Genomic DNA, 12,186 nt, shown 5'->3' with positions numbered 1-12,186 from the left:
AGTTTCCTCTCTATGTGCTTAAAGTTTTGAAGTTATACTTGTTTTGCCTTCCTATGATAGTTGATTCTTGTTCCTATAAATTATGTGTTCACAAAATCCCTGGGCATAGGAAGTGAGTTAGATTAAAATATGCTAGTCATATTCTTCATGATGCTCTCTTTATGTTTCAATTCTTTTCTTTTATGTGAGCATCATTGAAATCATCATGCCTGGCTAAAAGACACTAAAGAAAAGCGCCTCTTGGGAGACAACCCAATATTTACCCTTACTGTTTTTGTGCGCGTACATGATTAAGCTACTGTAGTAATCATGTTTTATAGCTTTTGTTTCAATAAAGTGAAAAGTAAGACCTTTGGGAAGACTTGGGTGAAAGTTAATGTGATCTTGCTGTAAAAAACAGAAACTTTGCGCTCACGAGATTAGCTGCAATTTTTTTACAGAAGATTGCTGAGGGAGTCCTGGATTAGGGGGTATCCGGACAGCCGGACTGTTGGACTATGAAGATACAAGATTGGAGACTTCGTTCCATGTCCGGATGGGACTCTCCTTGGCATGAAAGACAAGCTTGGCAATATGGATATGTATATCTCCTCCTTTGTAACCGACCTTGTGTAACCCTAGCTCCCTCTGGTGTCTATATAAACCGAAAGGTTTTAGTCCATAGAATAACATACAATCATACCATAGGCTAGCTTCTAGGGTTTAGCCTCTTCGATCTCGTGGTAGATCAACTCTTGTACTACTCATATTTTAACATATATGAGGCTGGACGACCCGCCCACCCGAGCGCTCCTCGAATTTTGCTTCGTTTTGACCCTCCGATTCGCCATGGTCGCGTCAACGCTGGTGTGCCAACCGTTTGATTTTTACAGTTCATTTTGACCCAGGGTTGTTTCGTGAGCATAGATGACTGGTGGGCTCGGCTAGGCCTTGGATTGGCTGGGTCAGATCCTCTCAGGTGAGCTACTCGTGCTGCATGGCTTGTTGTGTCGCACGCTGACCGGATCGTGCGTCGTGGGGCGCCACAGAGGAGTTGGCCAGCCCATATGCACCCGTTTTTTACGCACGCGCCTGCACTGTACCAATGACGGGTGGGCCGCTCCTTCCCCTGGTCCCACTCGTCCGCTACTCTAACTGCATGTCCCGTCGCGTGGGTGAGTTTTCTCGGGTCAAACGTTTTTGTCCGGTCGTTCCTCATGCGCTGCCCGCGCCGTGCGTCGTGGGGAAGTTACTTCTTCCTACGTCAGGTGCAGAAGCGATGGACCGACGCATGTGCACCCGCGTTTGTGCTGGCGCAATGATGGGTGTGGGCCGCTGCTATTCCTGGCCCCGCTTGTCGGCTGCAGTCGCTGAGCGTGTCTTGGGTTGCACTCAGGATAGGCCCGTCGCGTGCAGGGTCGTCGCGTCGTCTGTTGCGCTCGCGTGTGGGGTCATCACATGCAGGACGGGTCGACTCATGTGTACTCGCCGGGTGCACACCCATCGCTTCATATGGCTCAGACCCATGCATGGCCCCATTCGTCGGTCTCTTCTTTTGTTTTTCTTTGCGTGCACGATGTGCCAGCTTTTGTCTCGTCAGGCACGATTCACATCTGGGAGATTTTGTGCTCCTGTTGCTATTTCCTCCTCTGGCTCGTTGGGTGCTGCCGCTGCAAGTGGGTCTATTTGTTTTCTAGACCCACCCATCTGTGGTTGGCTGTGAATTTGTTCGTGTGAGCTCTTCCTGCTTTTGCGTCCCATCCGGCTTTTGGAGAGAGAACCGGGGCTGAATTCTGCATCGTGGGTTGTGGCCTACTCCATGCGACCATGCCGCGTCACGTCTTGTCTTTTTTTGTGAGCCGTCTGTGACCATCGCTCCATGTTTCGCCCTCTGGCTGGTGGCCCCTGTTCCCTTCTGGTCCCGCACATCAGCGTCGTCCACTTTAAACCGCCCAGAACACTAGACGTAAGACGGTTCGGGCGTCCTCTCCCAGCCGCCTCCTCTTCTCCCTCGACCATGAGGCTCCTCTCGCGCCGCCCGCCTCCTCTTCTCCTTCCTTTCTCTGGACCGGGTGCGTAGTCGCCGCCGTTTATGTCCGCGCAGCCGACCAGCTTCGCGGTGCCCGGAGCGCCTCCGGAGTTCGTCCCCCCTTCCCTGCTACTCTGCTCTCATTAGGGAAGGTCGGATCCATTCACCCCCTCGCCCGGCATCGCTCGGTGAATAAGACAGACGAAATTGATGTGCGCTTCCTCTCCTCTCGCCCAACGAAGGCGGAAGATGCAAGCGGTGGCTCCTCACCTAGCCGTACGGTGATGGATTCAATGGAGAAGAGGAAGCATGTTCCCTCCATTACCTGGTTAGTTGCCAATGCTCACTAAATTTGCACCTCTGCCATGTATAAATTTTGTTGCTTCTTCTGCTGTCATGTTTTTTCTGCCCTTAGCAAATTACTGTCCTACAATTTTTTTATTTGTAAACGTAAATGAAACACGTACACATCTTGTATTTTCTTCTTTCTTATGGCTATGCTTTTCTTTTCTTTTCTTTATTGATTTGTAAATGTAAATGAAACTACTTGTCATTCAGCCTGGTTCAATTTTTGATTCCAGACAGAAAAATATGAGTTAAGATTGGTATCTGATGTTCATGTTTATCTTTGCCTAAAAACACATGATAATTTTATATTTTAGTCTGGTTCTTAGCTTTTCTTTGTTTCGGCCAATCTAAACGGTAGTCGTAGTAATACAACACTGCATTCAGAAATAGCAAGAGGAGATAAAGCTAGGTGCTGCAACTAGGCCGGTGGTGAATCTAATTTTTAGAACTGACCGTGCTTCAAAGTTGGATGTTCCCCTGAGGAATCTCACTGCATCTATAGATCAACAGAACAAACACCTAAAGGCCCTAAGATCTTTATTGTTATACAGAATTTGTTGTCTGACTGTCCAAACGAATTGGATCACCTCGCTATGGAATTAGGAGAAGACAGTTACTTGATCTGACTGTTTACAGTTCCACGGTTTTTCAGAGATCTAAAAGACTATCAGGATAAACAAATTCAATCTGAATTATGGAAGTACGTGTTGTTCTATGTTCTTGGGCATGTAGCAAGCCTAGGAAAAACACTGCCAAGCTTGCGACAGAAAAAGATACAAATGCTCACAATTATTATCTTCTGGTGACCATTTTAGGCTTGTTTCAGGAAGTGAGTATGCAAGATAACTTCAAGCAAAGTGTACAGAGGCTGCAGCTGAAGCTGGATTTTGAAGGTTGCAAGTTGGTGGGTCATCAGTTATTATTAAGTTCAATCCCCTTTGCCGTGTAATATTGTGGTTACATTGACTCTTTTGTATAATTGTGCACGCAGGATTCTATTGGAACAATCACTGAAAATGATGAGAGAGTTTGTCTCACATGTGCTGCTCACTGATGAGAAGTAGATTGAAGTGAATGGTGCTAGAGAAGAAGGAGCGGTCGGGAAAGTACACCAGTGATGCCCTGCAAGGCGAGCAACAGGAAGCTAAGGAGATGCTTAGTGTAATCCCTGAGAAGCAAAGAGCGAACCAAAGAACATGTCCGCTTCAAGGGTAAAATCCTCTGTAATCCCTAATTGTGCTTTTGTGAAAATATGATTATTGGGTCCTTCTTCTTAGGTAAAGTTTCTTTCTACAACTCATATAAACACATGTGAATGCACATATTTTAGATCTCATATGAAAGCAACTCAATTGTACACCAAAAGATAGCTGCTGTGTTGATATAGCTTTCTCTCATGCCGTTCTCGATTGCACAATTGTACAATCAAATTCTTATCTCACATGAGGAAGAAAACTTAGTGTGGCATGTTTTACGGAGATACAAATATATAGATGGACATAAAGAAATTCTATTCGAAGCTGTCTAGCTGATTGAGTGAGCTAAAACGTGCTCGAGCCAGTCCTTTGGATATTAATATCTCATCTTGCTCTGTTACCAAACCACTTGGTTTTCTAGGTGCAACAGGAGTAGTCTGATGATAAGGCTGAAGCTATTTCAGCAACTGTTGAAGGAAAGAATGATAAGGCTGACCAGTGTTAGATGACCAAGACCGAAAACAAAAGGTGCCAATTCTTATACTGTGTGTCTACCTCTGCATTTTTAAGCCTAAATAGACACAGCGATTGTTCATCTCTAACCAGAATAACTTCTAAAAAAGGAGCTCTACTACTGGAAGGCATATTAAAGAAATCAAGGCAGTGACTACTCTGCGCCAGCTATGCAGAGATTAATTACCTATAGGTACAACCCAGATATGTTCTCATGTGTTGTTCCTAAATTCATCTGCCATAAGCATGCTTTAACTTTGTGTTCTGTCCTGTGTTTCACTGTAGGTTACCTATCCTATAATATTAGCTTCTCCTCGACTGACATCTCAAGAGGAAAATGGTCCTTCATGCAACTAGGCTCACCATCAACAATGCTCCGCTACAATGCTCTTTGACCAGCTTCAAGAGAGTCTCTTAATGCGTCTGCTACTTGCATGAACAAAGCCACGACCAGGATTTATGTAACCAGTGAACTGAATGCTCCTTATTAAGCATGCTCTAAAACTAGAGTCTTTGGCTGCTCAGGTAGCTATCTCAAAGCAAAGCAAAAACAAAAACTCCCGTATATTATGAAGTGAACTCTAGCTTATTGTGCATGTGTTGTTTGACTGTGGTTTGTCTTTCTATGCGTGATATGCTGCTCCATAGCCTACACACGATTTCTTCTTGAGATAGATATTTTTGGTTACCTTTTTTGGCCACCTCTGCCCCTATTTGTTAGTTTTTTTCCTAATTTAGACTCTGGTGGTCTTCCTTTTCTCACGGCGTTTAGGGATCTGGCCCATTCGTGTTTTTGCTTCTGCCCATTAGGCCCTTTCGTGGCTATAGCTTATATCCAGACACGTTCGTGTGGCTAAGGAGTGGCATTTCAGGGTTTCTTTCCTCGTGACGTCTTGGTGCCCAAGGATTAGGCTGTGGTATTCTTCAACCAACCAAATTAGAATGTGTGTATATATATATATATCTCATTGTGCACAACAAGACACCATTTTTATTATCATATGTACTTCCCTACAGCTAAACTAACTAAAATATATATTTTGTTTTAAATGCGGCTTTGTGTTATTAAATTAAAATGTGTGTATACATCTCTAAATCCTAAACCCTCAAACCATGGATATTTTGTTTCATCGCGAACATGGGTTTAGTGTGCCTCTGCGCCATTTGGCGCAACGGGTCCACTAGTTATCAAGAACAATCAAGCAGGATGTAGGGTATTACCTCCATCAAGAGGGCCCGAACTTGGGTAAACATCGTGTCCCCTGCCTCCTGTTACCATCCGCCTTAGACGCACAGTTCGGGACCCCCTACCCGAGATCTGCCGGTTTTGACACCGACATTGGTACTTTCATTGAGAGTTTCACTGTGCCGTCACCGTAAGGGAGGATGCCTCGTCTTGTCGTCAAAAACAAGATTACCGCCGGGGGAGCCCTGGCTGTCGGCCAAACTCCCCGGCTAGGCAGTTTCATCATGACCGCCCGTTCGGCCGCTGCATCGATGATGACTTCTCGGGTCATCGAAAACAGCCTCCACATTGGCTCGGAATTTGCCGAGCAGATGGATCCAATGAAGCTCTCTTCCCTAAACGAGCTCTTGGATTGCATCGCCGCCTTGGTGTTGGGGAACGCACCAGAATTTCAAAATTTTCTACGCATCACCAAGATCAATCTATGGAGTCATCTAGCAACGAGGGGGAGAGCAGTGCATCTACATACCCTTGTAGATCGCGCGCGGAAGCGTTCAAGAGAACGGGGTTGATGGAGTCGTACTCGTCGTGATCCAAATCACCGATGACCTAGCGCGGAACGGACGACACCTCCGCGTTCAACACACATACGGTTGGGAAGACGTCTCCTCCAACTTGATCCAGCAAGGGGGAAGGAGAGGTTGATGAAGATCCAGCAGCACGACGGCGTGGTGGTGGAAGCAACGGTGATCTCGGCAGGGCTTCACCAAGCACAGGGAGACGGAGGAGTGTCACGGGAGGGAGAGGGAGAGGCCAAGGGCTAGGGTGCGGCTGCCCTCCTTCCCCCCACTATATATAGGGTCCCTAGGGGGGGCGCCGGCCCTAGGAGATCCAATCTCCTAGGGGGGGCGGCGGCCAAGGGTGGCTTGCCCCCCAAGGCAAGTGTGGCGCCCCCACCCCTAGGGTTTCCAACCCTAGGCGCAGGGGGAGGCCCAAGGTGGGCGCACCAGCCCACTAGGGGCTGGTTCCTCTCCCACTTCAGCCCATGGGGCCCTCCGGGATAGGTGGCCCCACCCGGTGGACCCCCGGGACCCTTCCGGTGGTCTCGGTACAATACCGATTACCCCCGAAACTTTCCCGATGGCCAAAACTTGACTTCCTATATATAAATCTTCACCTCCGGACCATTCCGGAACTCCTCGTGACATCCGGGATCTCATCCAGGACTCCGAACAACTTTCAGGTTATCGTATACTAATATCTCAACAACCCTAGCGTCACCGAACCTTAAGTGTGTAGACCCTACGGGTTCGGGAGACATGCAGACATGACCGAGACGACTCTCCGGTCAATAACCAACAGTGGGATCTGGATACCCATGTTGGCTCCCACATGCTCCTCGATGATCTCATCGGATGAACCATGATGTCGAGGATTCAATCAATCCGTATACAATTCCCTTTGTCAATCGATACGTTACTTGCCCGAGACTCGATCGTCGGTATCCCAATACCTCGTTCAATCTCGTTACCGGCAAGTCACTTTATTCATACCGTAATGCATGATCCCGTGATCAACCACTTGATCACATTGAGCTCATTATGATGATGCATTACCGAGTGGGCCCAGAGATACCTCTCCATCATTCAGAGCGACAAATCCCAGTCTTGATTCGTGCCAACCCAACAGACACTTCCGGAGATACCTATAGTGTACCTTTATAGTCACCCAGTTACGTTGTGACGTTTGGCACACCCAAAGCACTCCTACGGTATCCGGGAGTTTCACAATCTCATGGTCTAAGGAAATGATACTTGACATTCGGAAAAGCTACAGCAAACGAACTACACGATCTTTGAGCTATGCTTAGGATTGGGTCTTGTCCATCACATCATTCTCCTAATGATGTGATCCCGTTATCAATGACATCCAATGTCCATAGTCAGGAAACCATGACTATCTTTTGATCAACGAGCTAGTCAACTAGAGGCTCACTAGGGACGTGTTGTGGTCTATGTATTCACACATGTATTACGATTTCCGGATAACACAATTATAGCATGAACAATAGAAAATTATCATGAACAAAGAAATATAATAATAACCATTTTATTATTGCCTCTAGGGCATATTTCCAACAGTCTCCCACTTGCACTAGAGTCAATATTCTAGTTACATTGTGATGAATCGAACACCCATGCAGTTCTGGTGTTGGTCATGTTTTTCTCTAGGGAGAGGTTTAGTCAACGGATCTGCCACATTCAGGTCCGTATGTACTTTAAAAATCTCTATGTCTCCATTTTGAACACTTTCACGAATGGAGTTGAAGCGACGCTTGATATGCTTGGTCTTCCTGTGAAACCTGGGCTCCTTGGCAAGGGCAATAGCTCCAGTGTTGTCACAGAAGAGAGTCATCGGGCCCGACGCATTGGGTATGACTCCTAGGTCGGTAATGAACTCCTTCACCCAGATTGCCTCTTGTGCTGCCTCCGAGGCTGCCATGTACTCCGCTTCACATGTAGATCCTGCCACAACGCTTTGCTTGCAACTGCACCAGCTTACTGCCCCACCATTCAAAATATACACGTATCCGGTTTGCGACTTAGAGTCATCCAGATCTGTGTCGAAGCTAGCATCGACGTAACCCTTTACGACGAGCTCTTCGTCACCTCCATAAACGAGAAACATATCCTTAGTCCTTTTTCAGGTACTTTAGGATATTCTTGACCGCTGTCCAGTGTTCCATGCCGGGATTACTTTAGTACCTTCCTACCAAACTTACGACAAGGTTTACATCAGGTCTGGTACACAACATAGCATACATGATAGACCCTATGGCCGAGGCATAGGGGACGACACTCATCTTTTCTCTATCTTCTGCCGTGGTCAGGCATTGAGCCATGCTCAATCTCGTACCTTGCAATACAGGCAAGAACCCCTTCTTTGACTGATCCATTTTGGACTTCTTCAATATCTTGTCAAGGTACGTACTCTGTGAAAGACCAATGAGGCGTCTCGATCTATCTCTATAGATCTTGATGCCTAATATATAAGCAGCTTCTCCAAGATCCTTCATTGAAAAACACTTGTTCAGGTAGGCCTTTATGCTTTCCAAGAATTCTATATCATTTCCCATCAACAGTATGTCATCCACATACAATATGAGAAATGCTACAGAGCTCCCACTCACTTTCTTATAAATGCAGGCTTCTCCATAAGTCTGCGTAAACCCAAACGCTTTGATCATCTCATCAAAACGAATGTTCCAACTCCGAGATGCTTGCACCAGCCCATAAATCGAGCGTTGGAGCTTGCACACCTTGTCAGCATTCTTAGGATCGACAAAACCTTCCGGCTGTATCATATACAATTCTTCCTTAAGGAAACCATTAAGGAATGCCGTTTTGACGTCCATTTGCCATATCTCATAATCATAGAATCCGGCAATTGCTAACATGATTCGGACGGACTTCAGCTTCGCTATGGGTGAGAAAGTCTCATCGTAGTCAACCCCTTGAACTTGTCGATAACCCTTAGCGACAAGCCGAGCTTTATAGATGGTCACATTACCATCCGCGTTTGTCTTCTTCTTAAAGATCCATTTATTTTCTATGGCTCGCCGATCATCGAGCAAGTCAGTCAAAGTCTATACTTCGTTTTCATACATGGATCCTATCTCGGATTTCATGGCTTCCAGCCATTTGTCGGAATTCGGGCCCGCCATCGCTTCTTCATAGTTCGAAGGTTCACCATTGTCTAACAACATGATTTCCAAGACAGGGTTGCCGTACCACTCTGGTGCGGAACGTGTCCTCGTGGACCTACGAAGTTCAGTAGCAACTTGATCTGAAGTTTCATGATCATCATCATCAACTTCCTCTCTAGTTGGTGCAAGCACCTCAAGAGCATTTTCTTGAGCTGCGCCACTTACCGGTTCAAGAGGTAATACTTCATCAAGTTCTACTTTCCTCCCACTTATTTCTTTCGAGAGAAACTCTTTCTCTAGAAAGGATCCATTCTTGGCAACAAAGATCTGAGGTAGAAGGTATACCCAATAATTTCTTTAGGGTATCCTATGAAGATGCATTTTTCCGATTTGGGTTCGAGCTTTTCAGGTTGAAGTTTCTTGACATAAGCATCGCATCCCCAAACTTTTAGAAATGACAACTTAGGTTTCTTCCCAAACCATAATTCGTACGGTGTCGTCTCAACGGATTTCGACGGAGCCCTATTTAAAGTGAATGCGGAAGTCTCTAAAGCATAGCCCCAAAATGACAGCGGTAGATCGGTAAGAGACATCATAGATCACACCATATCCAATAGAGTGCGATTACGATGTTCGGACACACCATTACGCTGAGGTGTTCCAGGCGGCGTGAGTTGTGAAACTATTCAACATTTTCTTAAGTGTGTGCCAAATTCGTGACTCAAGTATTCTCCCCCATGATCTGATCGCAAGAACTTGGTTTTCCTGTCACGTTGATTCTCAACCTCACTCTGAAATTCCTTGAACTTTTCAAAGGTCTCAGACTTGTGTTTCATTAAGTAGACATACCCATATCTACTCAAGTCATCAGTGAGGGTAAGAACATAACGATAGCCACCGCGAGCCTCAACACTCATTGGACCGCACACATTAGTATGTATGATTTCCAATAAGTTGGTTGCTCGCACCATTGTTCCTGAGAACGGAGTCTTGGTAATTTTACCCATGAGGCATGGTTCGCACGTGTCAAATGATTCATAATCAAGAGACTCCAAAAGTCCATCTGCATGGAGCTTCTTCATGCGTTTGACACCTATGTGACCAAGGCGGTAGTGCCACAAGTATGTGGGACTATCATTATCAACCTTACATCTTTTGGTATTCACACTATGAATATGTGTAACATTACGCTCGAGATTCATTAAGAATAAACCATTCACCAACGGAGCATGACCATAAAACATATCTCTCATATAAATAGAACAACCATTATTCTCGGATTTAAATGAGTAGCCGTATCGAATTAAACGAGATCCTGATACAATGTTCACGCTCAAAGCTGGCACTAAATAACAATTATTGAGGTTTAAAACTAATCCCGTAGGTAAATGTAGAGGCAGCGTGCCAACGGCGATCACATCGACCTTGGAACCATTCCCGACGCGCATCGTCACCTCGTCCTTCGCCAGTCTCCGCTTATTCCGCAGCTCCTGCTTTGAGTTACAAATGTGAGCAACCGCACCGGTATCAAATACCCAGGAGCTACTATGAGTACTGGTAAGGTACACATCAATTACATGTATATCACATATACCTTTAGTGTTCCCGGCCTTCTTGTCCGCTAAGTATTTGGGGCAGTTCTGCTTCCAGTGACCACTTCCCTTGCAATAAAAACACTCAGTCTCAGGCTTGGGTCCATTCTTTGGCTTCTTCCCGGTAGCTTGCTTACCGGGCGCGGCAACTCCCTTGCCGTCCTTCTTGAAGTTCTTCTTACCCTTGCCTTTCTTGAACTTAGTGATTTTATTCACCATCAACACTTGATGTTCCTTTTTGATTTCCATCTCTGCTGATTTCAGCATTGAATATACCTCAGGAATGGTCTTTTCCATCCCCTGCATATTGAAGTTCATCACAAAGCTCTTGTAGCTCGGTGGAAGCGACTGAAGGATTCTGTCAATGACCGCGTCATCCGAGAGATTAACTCCCAGTTGAGTCAAGCGGTTATGCAATCCAGACATTTTGAGTATGTGCTCACTGACAGAACTATTTTCCTCCATCTTACAGCTGAAGAACTTGTCGGAGACTTCACTCTCGACCCGGGCATGAGCTTGGAAAACCATTTTCAGCTCTTCGAACATCTCATATGCTCCGTGTCTCTCAAAACGCTTTTGGAGCCCCGGTTCTAAGCTGTAAAGCATGCCGCACTGAATGAGGGAGTAATCATCAGCACGTGACTGCCAAGCGTTCATAACGTCTTGGTTCTCTGGGATGGGTGCGTCACCTAGCAGCGCTTCTAGGACATAATCTTTCTTGGCAGCTATGAGGATGATCCTCAGGTTCCGGACCCAGTCCGTATAGTTGCTGCCATCATCTTTCAGCTTGGTTTTCTCTAGGAACGCGTTGAAGTTGAGGACAACGTGGGCCATTTGATCTACAAGACATATTGTAAAGATTTTAGACTAAGTTCATGATAATTAAGTTCATCTAATCAAATTATTCAATGAACTCCCACTCAGATAGACATCCCTCCAGTCATCTAAGTGAAACATGATCCGAGTTAACTAGGCCGTGTCCGATCATCACGTGAGATGGACTAGTCAACATCGGTGAACATCTTCATGTTGATCGTATCTTCTATACGACTCATGCTCGACCTTTCGATCTTCCGTGTTCCGAGGCCATGTCTGTACATGCTAGGCTCGTCAAGTCAACCTAAGTGTATTGCGTGTGTAAATCTGGCTTACACCTATTGTATCCGAACGTTAGAATCTATCACACCAGATCATCACGTGGTGCTTCGAAACAACGAACCTTCGCAACGGTGCACAGTTAGGGGGAACACTTTCTTGAAATTATTACGAGGGATCATCTTATTTAAGCTACCGTCGTTCTAAGCAAATAAGATGTAAAACATGATAAACATCACATGCAATCAAATAGTGACATGATATGGCCAATATCATTTGCTCCTTTTGATCTCCATCTTCGGGGCTTCATGATCATCGTTGTCACCGGCATGACACCATGATCTCCATCATCATGATCTCCATCATCGTGTCTTCTTGAATTTGTCTCATCATCTATTACTTCTACTACTATGGCTAACGCTTTAGCAATAAAGTAAAGTAATTACATGACGTTTATGTTGACACGCAGGTCATAAATAAATTAAGACAACTCCTATGGCTCCTGCCGGTTGTCATACTCATCGACATGCAAGTCGTGATTC

General features: G+C 45.7%; 1 long non-coding RNA gene across 3 annotated transcripts; it reads left to right on the top strand.

Annotated features, from left to right (window-relative positions):
* Positions 1-1,952: 1,952 nt before the first annotated feature.
* LOC125506276 lies at positions 1,953-4,661 on the top strand. 3 transcript variants are annotated; one of them, XR_007282619.1, is made up of 6 exons: positions 1,953-2,336; positions 3,183-3,260; positions 3,348-3,567; positions 3,974-4,080; positions 4,159-4,258; positions 4,351-4,661. It is a non-coding gene; the product is annotated as an uncharacterized LOC125506276 (long non-coding RNA). The 3 variants fall into 3 exon arrangements; XR_007282618.1 differs by having other exon boundaries at positions 1,954-2,336; positions 3,172-3,260; positions 4,176-4,258; XR_007282617.1 differs by having other exon boundaries at positions 1,956-2,336; positions 4,176-4,258.
* Positions 4,662-12,186: the final 7,525 nt, after the last annotated feature.

Source organism: Triticum urartu, chromosome 1 (assembly GCF_003073215.2).
Source record: "Triticum urartu cultivar G1812 chromosome 1, Tu2.1, whole genome shotgun sequence".
Lineage (NCBI taxonomy): Eukaryota > Viridiplantae > Streptophyta > Magnoliopsida > Poales > Poaceae > Triticum > Triticum urartu.
Note: the sequence above shows the minus strand (reverse complement) of the source record. Positions and strands in the feature narration are given on the sequence as shown.